The sequence below is a fragment of the Trichosurus vulpecula genome, chromosome 1 (assembly GCF_011100635.1).
Source record: "Trichosurus vulpecula isolate mTriVul1 chromosome 1, mTriVul1.pri, whole genome shotgun sequence".
In the NCBI taxonomy this organism is placed as follows: domain Eukaryota; kingdom Metazoa; phylum Chordata; class Mammalia; order Diprotodontia; family Phalangeridae; genus Trichosurus; species Trichosurus vulpecula.
The window spans coordinates 460,368,345-460,394,042 of record NC_050573.1 but is presented as its reverse complement, the minus strand read 5'-3'; positions in this window follow the sequence as shown (position 1 = coordinate 460,394,042).

The window sequence follows — 25,698 nt, the reverse complement described above, 5'->3', positions numbered from 1 at the left end:
TTTCAGCTGTACTGATTATTTGATGATAAACATCCATCATACAACAACCAAGTGGGTAGAGAAGATTTTAAGGAAGGGTCAGGAGAAAACTGCTGTGCACAAATACATGTGAAAGAGAAAAAGACAAAGAGGGTTTACAGGAATTGCTGCAATTTAAAATAGCAGAATAAAATTTAACAAGTTTATAGGAAATATTGGTGAAAGATCCCCAATAAAGAAGAGTAGTTTCTCCTATCATTAGAAGTTCTTGACAGAAGAGCTCTGAGGCCAATAGCTTCAAGATACAGGCAAACCTTGAGAAACCCCACTAAGGAGGAGTTAGGGATTATTTGGCCAGAAGTTAAGTGAAGTGTATTTCTGCCTAGAAAATATTGCCTTAATCAATAGTGTAAATTAATAGTGTAAGCAAGATTTCACTGGGATGTTTAAAATATTGAAAAACAAAAACTGTTTTCAAGCATCCTTAAGGCATTTAAGAAGCAGTAATTTTATATACAAGCAATTAATGTGCTAATTGCAAATCACTCTTACCATTTATTAAGACAGATCCCCTAAGGGTTCCTCACTGGCATCAGTTTGAATTAAGAAATGAATGAATGACTTTGCCAGCCTAGTTATTTACTGTGTGTGCTTGAAAGTAATACAAGTATGTGTTTCTTTGGATCAGTGATCTTAATGATGTGGGTATTCCTTTCAAAGGTACAGATTGCAACTCATCCATACCACATCTTGTGAAATGGATCTCTGGCAAATCTTCCATGTGGAGCACCCAATGACCTGGGACTTTCCTTTAGACCAAGAGTTTTTAAGCTTTGAGTCCTGGACCCCTTCAGCAGTCTGGCAAAACCTAGAACGACACTTTTAAAAGCATAGGATAAAATGCATAATATTACAAAGAAAATAACTTATATTGAAGTATAGGTATCAATATGTATTTTTTAAAAACTAAGTTCATGTACCCCAAGTTAAGAACCCTTGTTCTAGATCTCTTAGCATTGAATGCTTAACAATGGGATATGAGGATTGTCCATCAATTCTTTTTAGTATTCACTGCATGACCAGTTCACTTTCTTTTTCAATCCATCATTACCATGAGGACTTCTTTTACATTATTTTTTCTTTATGTTGGTGAGGAGACGATTCCACGTTCTTGAGAGCTAAGGTGGTAGAGATCAAGCTCTGGCAGTTTCTATCTTGCTGGAAAGACTTGTAGTCAAATTCTAGCAGAAGACTGTTTTCTGGGGACCAGTCTGGTGTGGAGATGCTCATTTTCAAGCAGGCTCATTACATGGTAATAAGTAATTTGACTGTAGCAACTCTACTCAACACAAATACATGCACATACATATATTTGTATGTGTACATATCTTTGTAATATATGTATATGTATATGTACACAGATATCTCTTAATTTAGTTAATTTAAATCTATTAATTTTCTATTATCTCTATATCTATTATATATTATCCATAATCTATTAATTTAAATAATAATTTAGATTTTGTACTTAATTGGAGATAGATAAACAGTTAATGAGAGGCTGCAGAAACTAAATGAGCTGAGCTTGTCCCTCTATGGAATCAAAAGAAATACTTAACTAATGATTGCCAAGATTGTTGGGGGCAAAGCTTCTGGTTCCTTTTTCCTCACACCCCCACCCCATTGAATTGGTAAAAATATGGGTAATGAAAAGGGAAAAAGCAAAGAAGATAGGTATTTTATCAAGGATAAGAAATGGTTATATTAACCCCCCAAAACTTAAATATGATGCTAATACTTATTGTTAATATTATTATTTGTGATTAATGGAAAATATTTTATGTTTAAATTAAAAGGTTATCCTATTCAAATAAAAAAAGTTGATTTCCATTGGTAGATATTCTTTCAGTGGTGATGGCTTTGTATTACTGTGCTTTGTATTACTGTGCTTTCTGACAAAATTCTAGTAAGGAAGAATTTTATTCAGGAATGCTATTGACAGGGAGGAGATCATCTAGGAACAGGTAGGCCTGCAGAACTGGGGACAAGACAGAATGTCTATCCTGACCCTGTTAATTAAAAGCTCAGTAACACAGAAAATGACCCAGTAAGATTAAAGAGTTGAGTGAGAGTATTTATAGACTCTCTAGTTCATCCTGCAAATTGTATAGGATTGCTTCTCCCTGGGCAAGGCTAGCATGTGGGATTTTGTTTTTGTCTTTGTTTGTTTTTCCCAGTGGTGAAGTTGATAGTAGCTCCTTTGACTCTTCAGACTTAAAGTTTGAGTTGCTGTTGTTTAGTTATATCCAACTCTTCCTGACCCCATTTGGGGTTTTCTTAACAAAGAAACTGGAGTGGTTTGCCATTTCCTTCTCTAGCTCATTTTACAGATGAGGAAACAGAGGTAAAGAGCATTAAGTGACTTGCACAGAATCACATAGCTAGTAATTATCTGAGGCTGAATTTGAACTGAGGTCTTCCTGACTCTAGACCTTGCATTCCATCCACTGTACCACCTAGTTACCTCTAGAGTTTGTATAAGTGATAATAATACTTGCCTGTAATGGAATCTGGGACCCCCCCCCCCAAATGTTACACAGCAGAAGTCTGGCTAATAACTAGAGTCAGTAGGGTAACTCAGGTAATCATATGTATAAATATATAATCTCATTGGTTTGGGTATCACTTGTAATGAAATATTGCTTTGCTTCCCCAAGCTGTGTGAATCTTGTCCTTGAATTCCCCAAAGTTTGGGTAACTACTCTGGGCAAATTCTAGCCTCAGCTACCATCTTATTCCTCTCTTTGTTTCCATCTTGTTAGTGTCTATGAATGAATCTCTCTACTGTTTGGCATTTGCTTTAGGAACATGGTCTCCAACACAGGTGCTGTGGTCTCTTGTTAGTTCGTAGGGTGGGGTGACATGACCCCAAAGTATATATGATCAACCAGTTGGAGAGTGGGAATATGGTCATATCCTACCTTTCCAGTAATGGTCTTCCCTGGGGCCTGTCACCAACACAACCAAACTTCTCCATTCTTCCCTTCCAGAAGTTCCTGACCTGAATTTCTTACTACTACTTATCAAGCATCTATCCCTACTCTGCTTTTGGTCAGGAACCCTGAGGGTCTTCCCCTCCCAGTTTGATTTTTTTTTGGGTTTTGATTAAAGGGTCCATTCCTTGATTAACTTCTTAAAGAGGCCTATTCACTGAATAGGTATTACCTCACTCAAAGTGAGAACCTCAAAAGACCTTAGCCTAAAAGAGACAGGGTCTTCCAATGCATGCTGGGCCATCTCCATTTGTCCTGGTGAATATTAGGCCACTGGACCCAGAAGGCTCTGGAGGAGAAAGTGAGGCTGGTGACCTTGCACACCCCTCCCTCACTCAAATCAAAGTCAACTGCAAATTGTATCATCATTTTCCTGATGTCATGGTCCTCTTCGAGAAGGAAGAACAAACATAACCGCTTGAGATGTGTTAATTGTTGTTTTAGGAACTGATTGTTATTCAGTCTTCATTTTTGAAGAGGACTAATGACATGATGGGGTAATGTCTTAGCTCATGTATCAATTGGATTTGAGTGAGGCAGAGTTACACATTGTTACCCTCACTCTCTCTTCCATAGTCATTGAAGTCCAGCGGCAGCACAAAATTCCCTGGCAAAGGCCTGGGATGCAATGGGTGACTTTGGTGTCTTTGATGTCTGACCAAGCTCTAAGTGCTCCACAGCTCCTGATTCAGCCACCTTCATGGCTGTTGGAACAAATTATTCTCAGAGACCTGGGTTGGAGATCCAGTTGTGCTGCTGACTAGCTATGTGACCTTCAACAATTCACTTAACCACCCAGTCAGTAGTTTTCTCATCTGTCAAGAGGGGGCAGTTGGACAATATGATTTCTAAAGTCCCTTCTAGCTATCTAGTTCAGTAATCTCTGCCTTGTATGAGAGCAAAGTAAATTATCCATCTGAGCAATATTTCACTGAAACTTTTGACAACTGAGTGCTTCATAATTGGAATGGGTTTGGGGCGGGGTAGACTTGAAAGAGAAGATTTCAGATCAAGGGATTAGTAAAATTAAAATATATAAATGGGAATTAGCACTGGTTTGGAAGTGAAGAAAATTGGGCTCTAGACTCAGTCTTGCCACTAGCTGGCTGTGTGACCTTGGATAAATCATTTCTCTTCCCTGAGCCTTAATTCTGTTAGCTATAAATGAGGGACATGGACTAGATGACTCTAAAGTCCCTTTCAGCTCTAATAATGTTTGATTTTTTTTCTGTTATCTGAATACTATTTATGTTTTAACTCTTGGTGCTACTGATTTTCTGATTTTTGTAATTTTATTCTTCATGGTCTTATTTGTTTACATCTTAACTCTCGGCATCAGCCTTTACCTTCAGCTACCATTCACTACCAATTGATGACATTTGCCACTCTCCAGGCAGTGGCAGTGAGTTAGGTAAGCTTATATCACCAGTTATGGCCATTTATTCCTCTCTTCTTCTCCCCTAATCCCCATTACTTTGATCTCAGTTGCTAATGCTGTGGCCCATGGTTTTATGTAATCATTGAAGCCTCACCTGCATCCCTGCGCTATTATGGGAACTGTTTATGCCAAGAATTGGCCAGTTACTAAAATGGGCTGAAACAAGCAAGTCTCCCTCTCATCTGCTGTCTGCTCAGACTCTTGCCGATTACCTGAACTGAAACGGAAACTTTCCTTCTACAGCCTTCTACCAGGTGACGAGCCAAAAGCAGCCTCACTCTGGCCAAGCTGTGCTTAGCTTGTCTCTGCTGGAAGTTGCTCTTTGCCAGCCTTACAATAAGCTGGTACTAAAAGATGCAGGAGGCAGACATAGCAAGGCGGAATTAATGGAGTGTTTTGTGCCAAGATACAAGAATAACACTTGGACAGTAAACATTTTGGCTTGAAGGGTCACAGTTATTCCACCTTGGGACCACTACTAAATTAGCAAATGATTTGTCAGTCATGTCTAGAGCAGTGATCCTAAAATGCAAGTGATTATGGCTGATGAGCCAAAATGTTTACTTCTCCCTTCTTATCTGTCAGGTCAAGAGCCCATCTCCTTGTAAAATACCTGGATATGGATTTTCATAACCAAATGTAATGAATGCATCTTCTATTGAGTAAGCAATATGCATTTTTAAAATTGTCTAAACACCTCTCTACATGCCAACTCTGGTGATAATTACCAAATGTCTATATCGAGAGAAACAGGCACTTCAGAAATATCAAATTGTGCTATTATTTATTATACACATGTGCTAGTTTTCACTAAATATAGACATTTGGTAATTATCACTGGAACTATTTGTTACAATTTAAAAGTAGATACCAGCAAAATAGAAATGTAATTTATTTGTTAAGTTATAAAGGCCGAAAAATACTCATTATCTTTTTGCAGAATACAGCTCTGAGCTTCCTATTCATATTTCATGTAATAATTCTGGATTAGCCATCTGGTTTGTTGAGGGTTGGAAATCTGTTTAACACCAACGCAGAATTTTGTTAAAAAATAAATCATAAAGAAATCACAAATGGTTTTCAGGTATTTCACAATGTGGATAATTAATAACTTTTAGGGGAAGTCATGCAGATTTGTACTTTTCTCTTTCACACCTTCATTTTTTCAGCAGGCACCGGTAGCTTGCTTTGACACCCCACTTTGAAATCTCTTCAAAAGGCTTATCTGGGTCTACAGAGATCATTAGTTTTGCCCAAAGTTTATTTAGACTAGAAATTGTACAAAGTCTCACCCATATGTTCCCACTGCCACCCAATCTTTCCCCAGTCCAGCCGATTAGTTCAGTTGGTAGAATCCCAGTGCTAAGGAGGCCCTGGATTCTCCTTCCATTCCCACAAGAGTTTAGTTTTGCTCTGCTTTGGGGCTACTGGCCACCCTCCTAAACACTGGCAAATATCCTGCAGATGTGTGCCAATTATCAAGAGGGGACCCGGGAAAAGGAAAACAGGATGACGTAGTGGAGAGAATTTTGGATTGGGTTCCAACTCTGTCCTTTCCCGTGTGATTCTGAGAAAGTCACTAAAATGAGGTTTAAAAAGACTTGTACTCTTATGCCACCTTCATCCCAAGATTGTCGTGAGGATCAGATCTGTTGAAAAGTTTAAGCAGAGTTACAGCCAGCTTGGTTTCCAGTTCAATTGTATTCTTTTATTCAAGAAACATTTATCAAATGCTTTGCATGTGCCCACATTATGAGAGACACAAAGATGAATAAAACTTGGCCCCTTCCTGGGGAATAACTGAAAACTTAATAAGGTCAATGTCATGCAGTGGAAAGAGCATGCCTAGACTTTTCTGATGAATCTGGAGTCATGTGGTATGAGTTCAAATCTAGGCTTTGCCACTTATAACCTGTGTGACTTGCTTAGCCTCTCTAGGCCTATATTTCTTCATCTGTAAAATGAAGGGTTGGTCTAAATGACCTTTGAGAATCTTTCCAGCCCTGTGATCTTAGAAGGGTGATTTGGCGTGTGTAGGTATTTTTATTGTTCAGTCATTTCAGTCGTGTCCAACTCTTCCTGACCCCATTTGGGGTTTTCATGGCAGAGATGATACTGGAGTGGTTTAACATTTTCTTCTCCAGCTCATTTTACAGATGAGGAAACTGAGGCAAACAGGGTTAAGCAACTTGCCCAGGATCACACAACTAATAGCATCTGAGGCTGGATTTGAATGTTGAAGATGAGGTCTTCCTGACTCCAGACCAGGTGCTCTATCCACTGCACCACCTAGCTGCCCAGGTAGGAATGCCTGTACAGGTATTCTGTGTTGAGAGAACAGAAAGAGAAAACGACTATGGTATAGTGGTGCTCACAGGATTTGGAATCTGAATATCTAGGTCTGAGTCCTAGCTTTGCTACCTAATAGCCCTTTGACCTTGGAAAGTGACTTTTCCTTTCTTAGCCTCAGTTCCCTGAGCTATAAAATGAGGGGATTGGATGAGATGATATAAAAAATGCCTTGTGGCTCTATAATTGCATGATAATGTATGTAAAAATGCTTTATAAATTGTAAAGAATTTTTTGTAAAGAATCATGTAAACATACGGTGCTATTATTTATTTTTATTAAAAAGAATGGGAGAATTTCACACTGGCTGAGTGACCCTGGGCAAGTCACTTAAACTCTAAGTGCTGTAGGTAACTCCATAAGATGATTGGCTGCTGAGGAAGTGAAGATATGCTTTGAGAGGGTAAAATTTCCTCCCCCGGGAGTTCCTTATAGCAGTGAAATTACAGGTATAGATCCTATCCTATTAAAAAGAGCAAGAATAATAGGGATGAGATATCAAATGACTAGGAGAAAGCATGGACATTATTACTCTAAAAATGGCAACTAGGGAGATATCAATAACGACTGACCCTTCTCATTTACTCCTTCATCTTTGAGAATAATTTATGCAGGTAGAGATGGTGTCTTTAATGAAAATGTAGGAGAGAGGCAGGCTTTAAAAAATGGTATTATATTACAGATAAATCTTTATGGCCACATCCTAAAGGTAGAAAGAATATATGATATCACTGTTGCTATTGTTTGTTGACCATAAAAAAATGTATTTGATTAGGAAAAGCAAAAAGTGTCCTTAAAGTGCCTTTTCCAATAAAGTGCTTCCCTTGCATATATGCTAAAATCGCATAAAGTTCTTGGATATGAAAGAAAGAATTTTTTTTCGATACTACTCTGATAATTAAGATCAAGTGAGCCTTAAAACAAGGGGACATATGCTTGCCAAAGGTGTTGTCACTGATGAAAAATGTCTAGCACAGAATTCAAATGCTATAGAAGTTCCCTATTCAGGGATTCCTAACTCAGGCTTCATGAATTTTTCTTTAATAAAAGAAATTGATAACCATTTTGTAATTCTATATATTTTATTTTATGCATTTAAAAACAGTATTTTGAAAAGGGGACCCATGATGTAAAAAAAAAACCTTTCAGAACCCCTGCCATGCTAGGTGTTTTGGTTTTAGATGCCATTGCATATTACTGTATCGAGTCTCAGTATAGTGTCCTGAGATTCACAAACACTCAAAAGTTTGACACAGCAATCTATAAAAACTAGAAGTGAGAAAAGACATGTATCTGTCTTGTGCGTGTGTGTGTATACATGTGTGACACATACAGAGGCAGATCTGAATGGGGAATGAGGGCATTCTAGAATGTTAAAGTTGGTCAAAATCCTAGCCATTGTATAGAATCAGACAAAGATAGTTGGTCCACAAGGCTTCTTAAACTTTTTCCACTCAAGACTCAGTTCTTTTTAAAGTATCCTCACATGGGATCAAGATCCACAGTTTAAAAAGTGCTGATGTAGACCACAACTCTAATTTTATACATGAGGAAACTGAGGACCAGAGCCTTGAAACAGTTAGCTCCTGATCATAACAATGGATGAAACCTGGGAATTCCTATCATAAATCCAGCATTCTTCCCTTGATGCAGCCCTCTCTCTAGCTGGCCCAGTGTTCTGTTTTTATTACATCCAGATGTTTCTTTCCTTCATGGAGAGAGCTGTAATGTCAGAGACTATCAGCCAGAACACCCAACTTGTCCCAATGATGGGCATAGAATTTTTCGTGTTTTTATACTCAGTGCCTCACACGTAATAAATGCTTTAATAAATATGTATTGATGTGAATAGAACTGAATAGGGGTTAATATGAGGACATATCCCATTGATGGCACACTAAAGTCAAAAGCTTATCTTCAAAATCATCTGAACGCATTGAAGTTCTTCTGGCAGTCCTTTACCCTTTGGTAAAAGGGTGGCGGTCAAACGCGAACACAGCACTTGTAAGCGGAAAGGGAAGTCTATTCAGCAAAATAATGTTATTAGATGAAGTTCTAGTTCAAAAGTCCACTTGAAATAAATGTAGAGGTGTTCCTTCTTTCTGACTGCAGATTAAATGAACTGGAGAGTGGATGCTTTTTATGGGATGTTACTGATTTTAAGATCAGAATAAAAATCTGGGGAAGCATACCCACATTTTGGTGCCTTAGGAAAAGCAATGGTGACGGCTAGTCTTTGCGTTTTGGCAGCTGGGTGGTTCAGTGGATAGAGTGCTGGTCTTACAGTAAGGGAGACCTGAGTGAATCTTACCACCAACAGTTGTGTGGTCCTAGGCAAGTCATTAATCTCCTTCAGCCTCAGTTTCTTTACCCTTAAAATAGGAATAATATTAGCACCTACATCCCAAGCTTATTGTAAGGATCAAATGAAATAAACATGTAAAGCATATTACAAATGTTAAGGGCAGTTAGGTGGCACAGTACAGCCTCAGACATTTACTAGGAAGGTTACTTAATCTTTCTCAGACTCAGTTTGCTTATCTGTTAAATGGATATAATAACGGTACCTGCCTCCCAGGGTAGCTGAGGGAAAAAATGAAATAATATATGTAAACTATTCTGCAAAACTTTAAAGTGCTATATAAATGCTATCATTATTTTTAATATTATTGGAGCCTTGAAATAGTGCTTGTTTTCATTGCAGACTTGAGCAACGCAGGATCATTTTGTACCACAGTTTCTTTTTATTTATCACTCTCAGTACTACAAGAGCACAACCTGCATAGAAATGTATAGGGAAATGAATTTTTTTTTAAAAAAAAAATCTAAATTAAAGAAATTTTAAAGAAAAGGAATTGCAGATCAGGAAACCACAGAATATTTTGAGAACTTTTGGTTGTCCTTTATGTTAAGCTGCTAAATCTAGGACATTCTGGGACATTATTGTGTTTTATCCAGATCCAGGAGACCAGGCCACGTGTTCCAAGTCCCAGCTCAAGCTTTTGTAGTTAATATCACTGGAGTGGGGCGGGGCATAAACATAGAATATAAATGAATCAAAAAGCAAATAAATATGTATGTGTTCAGAGTAAGCATTCCAACAGTGTGCTAAGCATAGGTAGGGAGGTGTTTCAGACAACACTGAACAATTAGCACTAAATTAGTCTCTCACTACTGGCAAGGAAAGCCACGCATGCCTGGTGTGCTTTTGAGGGGTGCAGGCACCAGTGAAAACCACGCACTTCCAGAGTGTCCGATAGCTATCAATTAGGACAGGGAGATCTGACCATTTTAAGCTTCCTTGTCTCGGTGAAATGGAATCTCTTCCTGTATAGGTCTCCTTCAGTATCTCTTCTTGAGACGTTAAGGCATTCATAGCCGTGAGAATAAATGCGGATGTGCATGCTCAGGGCCTAAAAGAAATCATGGGAGGCCAAATAAATAGATCTAGAGAGAATTTTAATATATGTATATATAATACACATTTATTATATAGATAGTATGGACACATATATAACATAAATAGGCTAAAAAAACAAAACATAATATCTCAGTTTTTAGCTTTTTATTGTTCAGTAGTATCTGACCCTCTGTGACCCCATTTTGGGTTTTCTTGGCAAAGATACTGGAGTGGTTTGACATTTCCTTCTCCAGCCCATTTTACAGATAAGGAAACTGAGGCAAATAGGATTAAGTGACTTGCCCAGGGTCACACAGCTAGAAAGTATCTTAGTCTGGATTTGAACTCAGGTCTTCCTGACTCCAGGCCCAGCGCTATATCCACTATGCCACATAGCTGCCCAATTTCTTATGCCAGCCTCTTTTTTAATTCTTTTGCACATTGGAATATTTGTTTTTGTTGGTGATTGTTCACAACAGAAAAGATGATTTAGTTAAAAAAGAAAATACTTCTAAGATAATAAAAGGAAATTGGCAATGAGTTCAGAACTTATAGAAAGTACCTCTCCCCTTTGTCCCCCTTTGATGTTTTTCATGGGAATCTGTGTCCAGCGAGATAACTTGGGGTACTTGTCAGTGCCAGTCAGGTGATCGTGCGCTTGTAGCTGAGAAAGAAAAGGAACAGCAGAAGGACCTTACTTCAGAAGAAAGGGCATGGCACGAATTGTTGACAGGACCAGTGGATGTGTTGTGGCTCTAATGATTTCTGGAAACAAAACAAAACAAACAAAAGAAAAGGAAACAATACAAAAGAAAACCACATTTGCAATTCCTGATCAAAAGATATTAGCTTAAAGGCAATGTTTTCTGTTTCCTCCCCCTTCACTTTCTTTATACCAATTATGCCCCCGTCCACTTTGCCACTACCCTCTGTGTTAAATTACAATGCTATGCACACCTTGGGCACTCTCTAAGCTCATAATAATGCAAGAAGGAATAAAAGGCATCCCTTAAGGCGTACATTTTTGTGTGTGGCTCCTCCGTTGCCCAGCCTAGGGGAGTTTCTTTGGGTAGAACTCTGCAGAGGCATACACAGAGGTAGTTCTGTCTCTTTTTGGCCTCCCAAATGCCCAGGTATGTAACCGAAACTCCAGGGACAAGATTCAAGCAGTATGAGCCCATCAACTAAGAAATCCTTCTTTCCACTTACCAGGTTAAATACAAGGATAGTCAGCTGCTGTAGGTCTAGTAGTGTAAAATCTTTAGAAGTTTCTGCATGCCAAACTGTATTTTTAAGGCCTGTTCTATTTATAGACTATAAACTTTATGCTCCAGGCTGTTAGACATTGCCCTTTCTTGAGAGCTGTCCTTTCTAATACTGGTGTTAGAACGGAAGTCTCAAAGCTTTGCAGCTAGATCTTTTTTTTTCCTACTTGTAAGGTGTAGGGTTAGTTTTTAATGACACGCTATCCTTTCTACTGCAGGCTATCACTAATTTCAAAGGCTGAAAAGGATTGGAAATATCATTTGGTGTTTTTCTATTACTAAGCCATCGCCTTCTTCTCCACTTCCTTGTGCTGGGTATTGATATTTACTCAAACACAGAATACCTTTCTCACAAGAAGCTCAAGGCATAAACCTGCTAGAGCCTCCCTGGGAGGTGAAGTATTCTTAGCAAACATCTTTAGGTTAATTTTACAGATGGTGATACTGAATGGAGGTTTTGAGAGGAAGTCACTAGCCTCAGAACTGATGATTACTGGTCAAGTGCTCACCCCCACTTAGGAAGCTGTTAGTTTGAAACTGGAGTAAGGTACTCTATGACAAAGATTATCTTATACGATTGATTAAAAAAAAGATTCTTTCCTGAGCAGGAAAACCGTCTCCTTTCTCTAGTCTTGTATATTAAAGCAAACCTCAAAAAAAAAAATCCAGCAATGTTCTCAGAACAATAGCAAAACCTGAATGCTTACCTTTGATGAATATTGATGAAATGTTTTAATCAAATACAAACACATGAAGCTATATCTGCTTTAGACACAAAAGGTCAGTACTTAGATCAGCCCCCTTTAGTTACAACATTGTTCAAGACAGCCTCAGGGGTGGCCGAGTGGAGGAGACTGAATTATCAGAATGTTCTTCATCCTGTATTGCATCTTTAAATTGAATGCCATTAATGCCCAAAATTAGGACCCTCAAGAGGCAATGTGCGCTAGATGGGGTTTTTGCTCCCAAGGTACTGCATGCTTATGTTGTGAGATATTTGCAGAGGGTTTATTTTGGGCTGGGTTAAATTAGCATCTTTGTTTACAAGAATACCATCTCACTGATCAAGTGAAAGTACATGCCTAATAACAAGCATTTCTTAGGCTTTTATGTTGCCCTTAATTAGACTCTTCAAAGTTAATTAGGGGAACAAATGGTACTTTTTGTTCTTTTAAGTCCCCTTTAACAGCTTTCTCACACATAAAATGTTCCCACATTTATAGGTATTGTGGCTCCTACTTTTAAACCTGCTGGTTAACTGCTCATTGGTTAACTCCTCATTCATTCACATACAGGGGAAACCACTCTTACCTAAAATTTTTTTTAAACTTCTTTTGATCTTCTTTTCCAATTCTGAAACTTAATGTGGTATTTTTAGGTTTGAATTTCCAATTAAAAGAAAACAAAGCCAGACAAAAGAAAGACCCAAATACAAACTTGTTCAAGAATATATTTTGCAGAAGTTCCTTAGGAACTGGGAAAAGGGGAAAATAAAACTATTTCTTGGGACAGACACATGCAAAGGCAATGTTGTTTTAACCCCAGATACAGAAAGGAAGCGTAAAAAGTTGAAGCTTTATTTTTTCTTAAGAAAGAGTTTGTTCATCAGAATGGTAATGCTGAATGACCTGATTAAGATAATTATTTTGCTTTTGTTTATTTTTTTCTTTTCTTTTGATGAAGGTCCTCTGGAGGCCTGAGAACTGGCAGTCAGCGATATGGGATTTTTTTTCTAAGCTCTGAGGTACTTGTGTCTGCTTTGTGCCACTGATGGTAATATAGGACTATTAGAAATGAAATGAATAGAAATGATCTTTGCATTAGAGCAGGAGTCTGTCACTCTGCTGGCAACCCTGCCGAGAGCCACACATCAAAGCCACCACACTGTGCTAATGGTGTCACTTAAGCCACCGCCTTTCCAGGGTCCCATATGCAGGCACGATGCAGGGGGTGTGTGTGAGCGCGGGTGAGAGGGGAGTTGACAATGTGCTAGAAGAAACCGTAGGAGATAAACGGAATGTGATTTATCACCTCTAATCCTTGCAATGGAAAACATTTAAGAATAACATGTAATTGAGGTCTTTCAGGAAATATGTTTTTATTGAAAACCCAACCAATTAGAAAACTGAAAATGGAGGGGAAACACGCAAAAAGAAATTTTTTTTAAGCCACAAGGAAATCTTTAGTGTGTTTACACGATTGGAAATAGGAAAGAGTGCTTTAAAACAATCCCCTTAAAACTATTGAGTTTTGATTATACGCCTGAAAGAATGTAAAAAAAAAATGCATTCATTATTTTTTGTATACAGCAATCACAATCACAGATATGTACATAACTCAAGTTGCTGTTACAAAAATATTTCTATTAAACTAAAAGCAATCAGCGATAATGTATCCATATTTCACTCATTGCTGTCTTCCTTACAGAGGTAATCGTGTTTTTGTTATCTTTGAATTTTTTGTTTGTGTACTTAGTAATCACTGAAAGGTACCAGATTGACAGGTTGGGAGGGTGAATACTATGTAAGCAGCATAAGCAAAGACAAGCAAAGCTTTTCCCAGAGGTAGCAGGCAGCTAAAATGCTTCTCTAAACGTGTGGCAGATTATCTCTTGAGAATGGGGATGGGGGCGTGGTCCAACCTCTAGGAGCCTTGGGCAAGCTGCCAATGAATATGCTCATTTTAACTATTGGTCAACATGTGGGGTTTTCCCTGGTCCCCATACTCTTAGAGCATACCCTATACCACTGTCGCTTCAAAGCCGTGTCTGTTGGGGAATAGAGAAGATGAGGTAGAATTGGGATAAAGAGGGAGACAGGAGTTGAAAAAAAAATAACTCAGTTTCCTTTTTTTGTTATGAGTCTATATTATCTGAATGGGATATATTCAAAGGGAGGCTTTAAAAAGTATAGGAAAATAAAAGTAAGTATTTTAGGACAAATAAAAGCCATTGAAGAGAAGCGTAGAAGCAGATACTATGCCTTCAAAAATGACATAAAGTTTCCATTACTTGCAGTTTTATACTTATAGTAATACCTTAATTTTCCAGGAGTTACTTATCTGTCCCTTGGATCCAGTTTCACCAAATCCAGATTTCAGTTGAGAACCAAGAAGGAAGTAAAAGAGGCTTCTGAGATGCCATAAAAAGTCACAATGTCCAGAACCTTTGTTTTTCTATTTTCCTCAGTGCTCCACACTCAGATCCTATTAACTCTACTTTTCGACACACAGCATCTTTATTATCTGTATTATCTGTATTCATAATCCATTTAAAGGTGGAAGTGGGAATTGAAAGCCTGTTCCAAGAGGCAGAAGCTCTAACAGATGCAAGAAAGACAGGTGGACAGACTGATAGCAAGAGAAGACAGTAAATCCATAAAAAAATGAAACACCTGCCCCTGACTCAGCGAGTCAAATAAATTGTATTTGTAATCATTAGCTCCTGGGGATTGACTCCTCTTCTGCCCTGACCCAGTAGACAGTGGGGAGGAAGTTGGAATAGTGGGAGGTGGCTAGAAGGGAATTCCATTGTCTTCCCTCTCTTAATCATTTCCTATCTATCCTGTATATGGATTGCTTTGAATGTATTTGTTTGCATGTTGTCTCCTCAGTTAGACTGCAAGCTCTTTGAGGTCTGGGGCCACCTTTCGCCTCTTTTTGTATTCCCATCACTTAACATAGTGCTTGGCACATGGTCAGCATTTAATAAATATTTATTGATCGATTGAATGATTGAAAGTCCAGCCTTAAGCAAGCCCCAGTGGGCAGGCATAGATGTGCTCTGTGATAATTTTTGACTTCCTTTCTCCTCACCTCTTCATGTTTTGGAGGGAGAATGAGTAGAACACATACTGCTGGTCAACACAGCAACAGTTAACCATTACAAGGGAGCGATCTCCTAGGGTCCTATAGTTCTATTTGGATGGACCTTGTGGACTGATAGGAACTACAGGACAAGCTGGATTTCTTTTAGCCTTTCCTGTGGTTTCACTGCTGTGGACAATTTCTGGTGCAGGGACTCCATCCACAATGTAGATATTCGTTTGCTTTTCAACCTAAAGTCTTAAAGAGTTTCCCATGCTGCTAAGAGGTTAAGTGAGCTGTCTTTTTTAATCTAACCGTACAATGATTTCATCTGAACGTACTTGTGACATTTCACATCTGTAGCCTTCCCCTCAACCTATTTAAAGTACTTTTTCATGAATAGAAATCTATTTTCTTTCCCTCCAACCCCCCCCCCCCCCACCGCCATCCCATCGAAAAAAGGAGGGAAGAAAAACGAATTCATCGTAACAAATAGGCATTGCCGAGCAAAACAAATTCCCTCATTGGTTGCATGTATACAAATGTCTCTCATTCTCCCTCCACATATACACACACATATATACACAATGAGGTTGTATATGCATATATACATTCATATTTATATGTACTTGTATGTATGTATGTTTATATGTATGTATGTCTCATTCTACACCCTTAACCTATTCCCTTTTTTCATCATTGGTTTTCTGGAATTAGGGGTGGTCACTGTATTAGATTCCTACAGCTTTCAACATTGTTTGTCTTTACAAATATTGTTATTCTAATACATTTTTGGTGGAGTTGCATATTGTTCTAGCTGTTCTGGAGAACAACTTGTAATCATGCCCAAAAGGCTATAAAACTGCATACCCTTTGACACAGCAATACTAGTACTATATCTGTATCACAAAGAGATCAAAGAAAAGGGGGAAGGATCTAGAAGTACAAAAATATTTGTGGCAGCTCTTTTTGTGGTGGCAAAGAATTGGAAATTGGAGAGATACCCATCAGTTGGGGAATGGCTGGACAAGTTGTATATATGATTGTGATGGGATACTATTGTACTATAAGAAATGATGACTGGGAGGTTTCAGAAAAACCTGGGAAGATGCGAAGTGAAGTGAACAAAACCAGAAGAACATTGTACACAGCAACAAGAATACTCTAATGATGTTCATTTGTGAAAGACTTAGCTACTCTGGTCAATACAATGATCGATGAGAATTCCAAAAGCACATGATAAAAAATGCTGCCCACCTACAGAGAGAGAACTGATGAACTTTGAGTGCAAATTGAAGCATATTTTTTTCACTTTATTTTTCTTGTTATTTTTTTCTTTCAACATGGCCAATATGGAAATGTTTTGCATGACTTTACATGTAAAATTGATATCAAATTCCTTGCCTTCTCAATGGGTGTGGGAGGAATGTGAGGGAGGCAGAGAATTTGGAACTCAAAATTAAAAGAAAAGAATGTTATAAATAAATAAATGAATAAACAAAAGAATGAATAAATAGATAATAGCAAAAATAGCAAAGTGTTGTTACATAAATTGTTTTCCTGGTTCTGCCCATTTCATTTTTCATCAGTTTATAAATATCCGCAAAATTTTTTATTCTTACAATATTGATGTTATAAATAGTTTCTCTGCATCTACTTACTTCCTGCTGCATTAGTAAATATATATCTTTCCATGTCTCTTTGAAATTATCTATTTCCTCATATCTTACAGTGCAATATTATTCATTAACCTTCATATATCATAACTTATTCAACTCTTCCTCAACTGATGGGCATCCTTTTAGTTTTCAGTTCTTTTTACCACTTCAAAAACAGCTATTATAAATATTTTAATATGTAAGACTTCTTTCTCTATTTTCTATTTTGGAATATGTAGACCTAGCAATCATATAGCTGAGTCAGAGGGCATGCAGTGTTGAGTAACTTTTTGCATATAATTACAAACTGCTTTCCAGAATAGTTAGACCCATTCATAGATCCACCAACATGGTGTAAACTTGCCTTTTTTTTCCACAGCTCTTCCGAAATTTGTTATTTTCCTCTTTTGTCTTTTTTTTTTTTTTGCCAATCCAGTGGTGGAATGACTCTTACTCTTATAAATTTGCATTCATTCCTTATATATTTTGGAAATAAGATCTTTATCAAAGAAACTTGCTGCAACATTTTTTCCCTAGTTGTTTCCATTTTTAATCTTAGATTTATTGGATTCCTCAGAAATTTTTAAAAATTTTAAATAATCATAATTATTCACTTTGTCTTCTATGATCCTCTCTTTTCCTTTATTTGCTAATGAATTTTTCTTCTACCCATAGATTTGATAGGTAATTTTTCTTTCTTTCTCAAATTTGTTTATGATGTGACCTTTCATATTCTAGAATCTAGATCATTTACCCATTTGGAGCTTATTTTTTATGAGGTGCAATGTGTTGGTCTAAATTTGATTTCTTCAATACTGATGTCCAATTTTCCCAGTTTTTAAATTTTCAAATACTGAGTCCTTATGCTAGTAGCTGGGATCTGTATTTATTGAATATCAGTATATTAGATATGTTTTCTTCTCTATGTTGTATATTTAATTTTACTGATTGACCTATTTTTTTGGGGACAGGGCAATTGGGGTTAAGTGACTTGCCCAAGGTCACCAACTAGCACGTGTCAAGTGTCTGAGGCCAGATTTGAACTCAGGTCCTCCTGACTCCAGGGCCGGTGTTCTACTCACTGTGCCACCTAGCTGCCCTGATTGACCTATTTTTTAACCAGTAACAAATTGTTTTGAGAGTTAGTAATTTGCTTGTGATAATCTGAGATCTCAGCACTGCCTGACCTTCTTCGTTTCCGTTTCCTTTAACTATTTCTCTTGAGCTTCTTGACCTTTATTTCTGTTCCCATGTGAAAATTCCATTACTATTTTTTTCCTGTTCCATAAAATATTAAGTGACTTGTCCACAGTGACTCGACCAGTGTGAGACAGAGGCATGTCTTAAACCCAGTTAGATCATATTTATTCTTAAGCAGTTCTCTATTCTATCAAGCTATTTCCTCTTGATTAAACACAACCAACTACAACGCTTAATATAAGAATGTTGAGAATGCTGGGTGTTCTTTTAGAAGAAGGAGTAAAACAAAAATTTCATTAATGTGAGGAATTTATTCAGAAAAAAACACAATAATTTCCAAGTATGTCCTGGTTTCTTCTACCTTTCCTATATCTGTCCACATCAGAGCCATGATCATTTGATTTTCAGAATGATGATCACATAAATCATAGATTTGGAGTTAGAAGGGACCCCAGAGATCAACGAATCCCATCCCTTCCTTCTTCCCATGAGAAAATTGTTACCCAGGAAGCTTAAAAGACTTATTCAGGGTTACAAAGCTAGTGTCTGAGAGCATTTGAAGCTATAACTTCCAGACTTCAATTCTAGCAATCTCTTTCCACCAGTCCTTGCTGCCTCTCATCCTTAGTACTGAAATATTTAATTGTATAGAACAGTGAATTAATACAGTAAAAAAAAATTAATCTGCCTTGGTGTCGTTTGGTTTTTTTATAGTGCTTAAATTTTTCCTGTATTCCTCTGCCTTCCCCTTCCTAGAGAACCATATCATATAACAAAGAAGGATTCATATGTTTAAAAATATTTTTAGTGAGGTTTAAAATAATTAGTACTTACTTTCTTCTCTTCTATAGTCACCTTCTCTTTTTCCTCTTTATCCTTCCCCATCTGTGTCTTGATCTTTCCTTTCTCCTTCCTCTCTCTTGTTTTCTACTTCTCTTCCTCCTCCTCCTCCTCTTCCTCCTCCTCCTCTTTCTTTTTTTGGTTAGAACAAACATATCTTCTGATACTGTTAGATGTCCAATTTAAAGAATGGAATATGCCATCTATTCATTTTATTATTGAAACAAAGAACTCTTTTAAAAATGAAAAAAAAACCCTCTGAAACTTGAAATCCAAGTCTCGGGCCTTCAGTTTTACTATGAGAGTGGGAATACTATGAATAACAATACTACTATGAAATATTATCTTTCTATCTGGTTTGAACTTTATGAAGATCATTTGCATCTATGATGACTTGTTACTAATTAAATGACAGGTAAGAAGTGTATTTTATAACTTTATACTTTCAAATCAGCTATTTGTCCATAGCAATAAACTTTGAGCTGTACCTGAAAATGTGACTACTCTGAGGCACTGACTTTGAAATCATTGCTTATATGGTACCAACTAGGGCAGGGGTGGGAAACCTGCAGCCTCGAGGCCACATGTGGCCCTCTACATCCTTGAGTGCAGCCCTTTGACTGAATCCAAATTTCACAGAGCAAACCAGCCCTAACTTGCTTGAGAGAGCTGATTTTTAAGTTTTCAATGTTAGTATTTATGCCTCAGAAATAGAGAAATGCTACAAATCAGGACTTGATTTAATGTTTTGTTGGTTGTCTGGACTTACGAGAGTGGTGGAGAGAATGTTAATAATTCAGATTAAACATAAAGTGTGTTGCATGTACTTTTTTTGGGGGGGAGAGTCAGTTGTTAAACATTTACCAGCATACCACTGGTACCCATTATCTACCAACTCCTCAAACCTGCAAGATTGTGCCTGAAATTACAACGTTAGAGCTTCATTCTATATATTGACACTTTCATCTCCATGAAAATGCAACTGTTTCTAGGAAAGGGTTCTTAACTTGGAATCCATAGACCCCTAAAGGGTTCATAAATTTCAGGAGATCCATGAATTTGAATAGGGAAAATTTTTGACAGCATTTCAGTATAATTGATTTCCTTCATAATCCTATATTTTTTAATACATACATTTAAAAGCATTGTTCTAAGGAGTCCTATGGCTTTTTTACCATATAGTCAAAGGGTCCTGTGATACCAAAAAGGTTAAGGACTCATGCTCTAAGATGTCATGCTGTGGTGGAAAGATCACCAGATTTGGAGTATTTGGAGACTTGGTCAGATTGAGGCCCATCTCTCTGGACCTCAGTCTACACCTCTATAGAGGATAGGGTTGGATTATGTAGTTTCTAAGGCCCTTCTTAGATGTCGATCTATTAGTCACGTCTTATTTTAAGTAACCTTCAGAACCTTTTCTAGGATGTGATTTTGATAGGGTACAAGGCAAACTCTTATCTGTCTGAAATATGCAGCAAGAATGAAAGTATGCAAGAAAGGAAGACCGTCACCTTTATTCTCATTCACCATTGGGTGGAGGCCTGGTTCCATTAATTTGGTCAATATCTCTGAGGTGGTGGCTGGTGGTCTCAGGGGTTGGAGCACCATGTTTACATGGTTCAGGTTTGCTTCTCAACGTAGGCCATCTAGCCTTATTTTATTCCACTAACGCTGATTGTGTTTTTGACACTGATAATGGGTGCTGCTGGTCAGAATGATCATTGGAATGAACCTCGGCCTCTGCTTTGTCTACCCAGCCTCCAAAGTCCATCCTAGGCCTTTCTATTTATTATTATTTTTGTTGTTTGTTGTTGTTCATTTGCATCTGACTCTTCATGATCCCATTTGGCATTTCTTGGCAAAGCTCATTTGGTAGATGAGGAAACTGAGGCAAACAGGGTTAAGTGACTTGCCCGGGGTCATACAGCTAGTAAGTTTCTGAGGCCAGATTTGAACTTAGGAAGATGAGTCTTCCTGACTCCAGGCCTGGCAATCTAGCTTCCCCCATTCATTAATTTATCAAACAGTTATTGAGTGCCTTCTAGAAACAAGACACTTAAAGGTGAAGATGACAAAGGTCCTGCTCTTTAGGACATTTAAATCTACATGACATGGTAGGACAGAAAAGCTATAAAATACCCAAAAGAACTCCAATGAAAATTGTCAAAGTTGATTACTGTATCCCTCTCCAATCCTCCCTCCCCCACCTGTCCCTTTTTTAGAGGATGAAGAAGTAAAAAGTGATTAGTATCCTGGGCCATTAGGAGAAGAAGGCAAGGGGAGGCAGAGATTTCTATATATTCCTGTTTCACTTCTCTCTTCCCTTTCTCTGGCAGTAGACTTCCAGGGATGTACACATTGATGATGAAGTTGATGTTTGCATTGCCAGAGCTAGCTTAACGTTTGGGAGGCTCTAAAGGAAAGTGTGGAAGAGAAGAGGTATTAGACTGACTACCAAACTGAAGGTCTACAGAGCCGTTGTGCTGACCTCATTGTTGTGTCCCTGTGAAACCTGGACAGTCTACCAGAGCCATGCCAGGAAACTGAATCGCTTCCATTGGAATTGTCTTAGGAAGATTCTGAAGATCACCTGGAAGGATAAGGTACCAGACACTGAGGTCCTTTCTCAAACTAAACTGCCAAGCATTTAAACTTTACTGCAGAGAGTACACCTCGGATGGGCTGACCATGCTGTTCGAATGCCAAACATACCCTTACCTAAAAGACTATTTTATGGAGAACGAACGCAAGGCAAGTGATCACATGGAGGTCAGAAGAAGTGATACAAGGACACTCTCAAGGTTTCTCTGAACTTTGGATTGATTGTGTGACCTGGGAGACAGTGGCACAGGATGGCATCAGAGAAGGTGCTGTGCTCTAGGAACAAAGCAGAATTGAAGTTGCTCAAAGGAAACGTGAGATGTGCAAATTTAGAGAATCCACCTCAAATGTTCACACAGACAATTTGTGCCCAAGACTGTATTAGTCTGATCAGCTGCAGCAGGACACGTGGCAACTTGACTAACATAGTGATGTCATTTTGGTCATCTTTGAGAATGAAGGACAACAACCAGCCAATGTAATGATGCTAAAATGAAGGAGATGGGATGAGCCAGAAGCGAATATTAGCAGACTTCACCTTTTGTGTGCCTATAGCAAAGATTTCACTTTTGTGGTTGTTACTGTTTAGTTATTTTTCAGTCATGTCTGACTCTTCATGACCCCCATTTGAGGTTTTCTTGTCAAAGATCCTAGAGTAGTTTGCCATTCTGAGGCTTTTCCAGCTCTTTTTGCAGATGAGGAAATTTATAGAATTAAGCCAAACAGGGTGAAGTGACTTGTCCCAGGTCACACAGCTAGTAAGTATCTGAGGCTAGATTTTCACTAGGGAAGATGACTCTTCCTAACTCCAGGCCTGGGACACTTTCCCTTGTGACACCCAGTTGCTCCTAAAGATTTTACCAGGATGTTATATTTACTTTCCAGTATTTGTCTTCACCTAACAGATGAGGAAACTGAAGCACAGCAACCTTTCTGCCTATTGAGTGAGTGATAAAAATGGCACTAAAAATCCAAATCTTTGTTCGTGGCCCTTGGAACAGCCCCCAGAGAAAAACTTGGTCTCACACATTTAAAGTTAATGGGGGCTTTGTTTCTAAGGGTATGGAAATAAATTATATTTATTGCATTTATCTTTTTCCCACTTTCACCTCAACTTTTATTAGATAGTTCAGATTTTTTTAGCCTTAGCATTTCAGAGTTTGTGTCTGTTTTATGACCCTCAAACATCCCTTTAGATTTCTAATTTCTTTTGAGTTCTTAAATTTTAATTCCTGTTTTCTCCCTCCCTCCCTCCCTCCCTCCCTCTCTCTCTCTCTCTCTCTCTCTCTCTCTCTCTCTCTCTCTCTCTCTTTCTCTCTCTCTCTCTCTGTCTCTCTCTCTTTTTCTCCTGCTTCCTGTCTCTCCATTTCTTGTTTCTTTCCATTGTTTTTCTTCTCTAGACATTTTCTATCCGTGTTTTGTTCATTTTTCAATTTCAGTTCCTTTCCCTCTTTTTCTCGCTCAACATAATTTGAGAAATGACACATGGTTACTGACTGTTGATTTATCTTCACACTCTGACTCTATCAGCAGCATCAAGGTACATCATCTGAACATATTAACTCACCTTTAATAATCTTTTATGGGTTCATCACCCATGAATTTATTCCAAACCTTTCTACCATCTATTTACCTTTTAGATTGGAGAAGGTCACCTGCATGTCAAAAATTCTATAGTGCTGAAAAAAAGGGCCTTAAAGATCATATTAGCCACACTCTTCACTTTACAGGTGAGGAAAGAAGACCCAGAGGGAGAAAGAGAATTTGATTGGAAGTCAGGAAACATAGATCCAAGTCTCGGCTGAGTCACAAAATAGCTGTGTGTCTTTGGGCACAACCTTTGCCAGCAAGTGGATACCATTCTGCATCATCTAATGCAAATTTACATCTTAAACATGATACCATTAATTTGTTCGGCCCAGTTTTCCATGAGTTGTTTTAATCTGACGAGCTAGTTTAAAACTATACTTTTGGGTCCTGGTGTCTGCTTTGCTTATGTAGATGAGTTCTAGTTCATAGGGATGACCAAATTTTAGGATCTTGGGTTAGATTTTCACCTAGATACAACATCCCTTGACTGATATACAGCAGAAATGTTGGGTACAGCTGTGAAGGAATGATGTGGCATTGGGAAATGTGGTGGTTTTTGTTGTTGTTTGGTTGTCCAACTCTTTGTGACACCATTTGGGGTTTTCTTGATAAAGACACTGGAATGATTTGCCATTTCCTTCTCCAGTTCATTTTGCAGATGAGGAAACTGAGGCAAACAGGGTTAAGTGACGTGACCAGGGTCACACAGCTAGTAAGTGTCTGAGGTCATATTTGAACTCAGGTCTTCTTGACCCCAGGTCCAGTGCTCTATCTACTACCCCATACGTGGAAAGCTCTAGCATTAAATCATGTCTCTGTCAATCATGTAACTCTGGGCAAGGCACTTAACCTCATCAAGACTCAGTTTCCTCATCTGTAAAATGAGGGGATTGGACTAGGAGATGAGGAGTTCTTAGCTTGCTGACCATGAGCTTGTTTTTAAACATATTTTGACAACTGTATTTCAACGTAATTAGTTTCCTTTGCAATCTCATGTATTTTGCTTCATACACTTGAAAACGTTATTCTGAGAAGGGATCCATAGGCTTCCTACATTTCCAAAGGGGTCCATGACACAAAGAAGATTAAGAACCCTAAGACTAGATGATTTCTAAGGTCTCTTTCAGCTTTTAAGTGCTTAAGTAATTTGTTTTTTGTAATTTAGGTGGTGTGAAATAGCTTGACTGGAAGTACTAGGCAGATTCTTTACATAATGGAATACATTGCATTTTGATAACTGATAAATATGATAGATACAGAAAAGCATGGGAAAATTTATATGAACTGATGCAAAATAAAATAAGAAAATATACACATGGCTACAGTGTAAGTGGAACCAATAAGAACAACAAAACAATCAAAACTGAATGCTGTGAAATTATAATGACCAAGTTTGACCCCAAAGAAGGAACATCCCTCATTTATTTATTTATTTTTTGCAAAGGAAAAGTACTACGAGTGTAGAACATTACAAATAAATGTTATACTTTTTTTTCTGATGTGCTGGTAAGTTTTGCTGACCTATTTTCATTTATTTATTGATTTATTTTTATTCTTTGTTGTAAAGGATAACTCTGGAAGTGGGAGGGGAGGGGCATACACCGGGGAATGCAGGTGATATAAAAATAAAATATTTTAATGCAAATTATTTTTAAATTATTTAGAAAAAAGAAATAGCTTGAGTTAGATGGTATAGGACAGCCTAATGATGATAATGAGAAGCTTAGGTAGCCAATGTCCAGAGGGACTTTAAATTACTGTAGTTGCTTAGAAGTTGGTCGACCCCGTTGATGAAGGTGACCTCTTGGTTCCTGTGTATACTTTGTAAAGTAATGGCTAGTAAACAGAAAATTGACTATAGTTCTAGTTTTTCTGTTTTTTTCCCCTAAGAAGTTGAATCTAAAGTATTTTGTAACTTTGGATTCAGCCTTTTTACTATCAAATTAAAGCTAAAAAGGCTGCCAGGAAGGAGGGGAAGCCAGATTGGAGGGGGAGGAGGCGAGAGGTAGAAGAAGGGGAAAGCAGAGAGTTGGGGGAGGAGAAGGCTGAAAGATCCAGGAAACCTGAAAAGAGGCAACAAAAACCAATTAAAGTTAATGAACTAAAGCTAAGCTTTTTTATTTTAGCTTCCCTTCTTCCTCCCAGAACATTGGCTTTAACTTGGAATTATTTTTCTTAGAGTAACACTTTGAAAAAGTAAATTATTTCCTTCTTTTTCTCTTTTTTCTCTCCCTTTCTGAATACAAATAACATGGCTGTTGATTCAACACAGGACAAGAGGGTATGTATTGTCGCTTTGCCTTTGGCCATAGTCCTATTGCCCGCCAAAGCCTGGCAAAAACTCAGAATGTCAGAAACCTTGTCAGGTTCTGTTTTTGCGGAAGCAAAGAGAAAGTCAACCCTACTGAGTAGCTATCTGGAGACAGGAGGCGGAGGTCCAATTGTAGTATCTAATATTAGAAATAGAGACGCCTCCAATGGTTTTTGGCAGACCGAGCTTAGAAAGAGTGGCTCTGGCTCT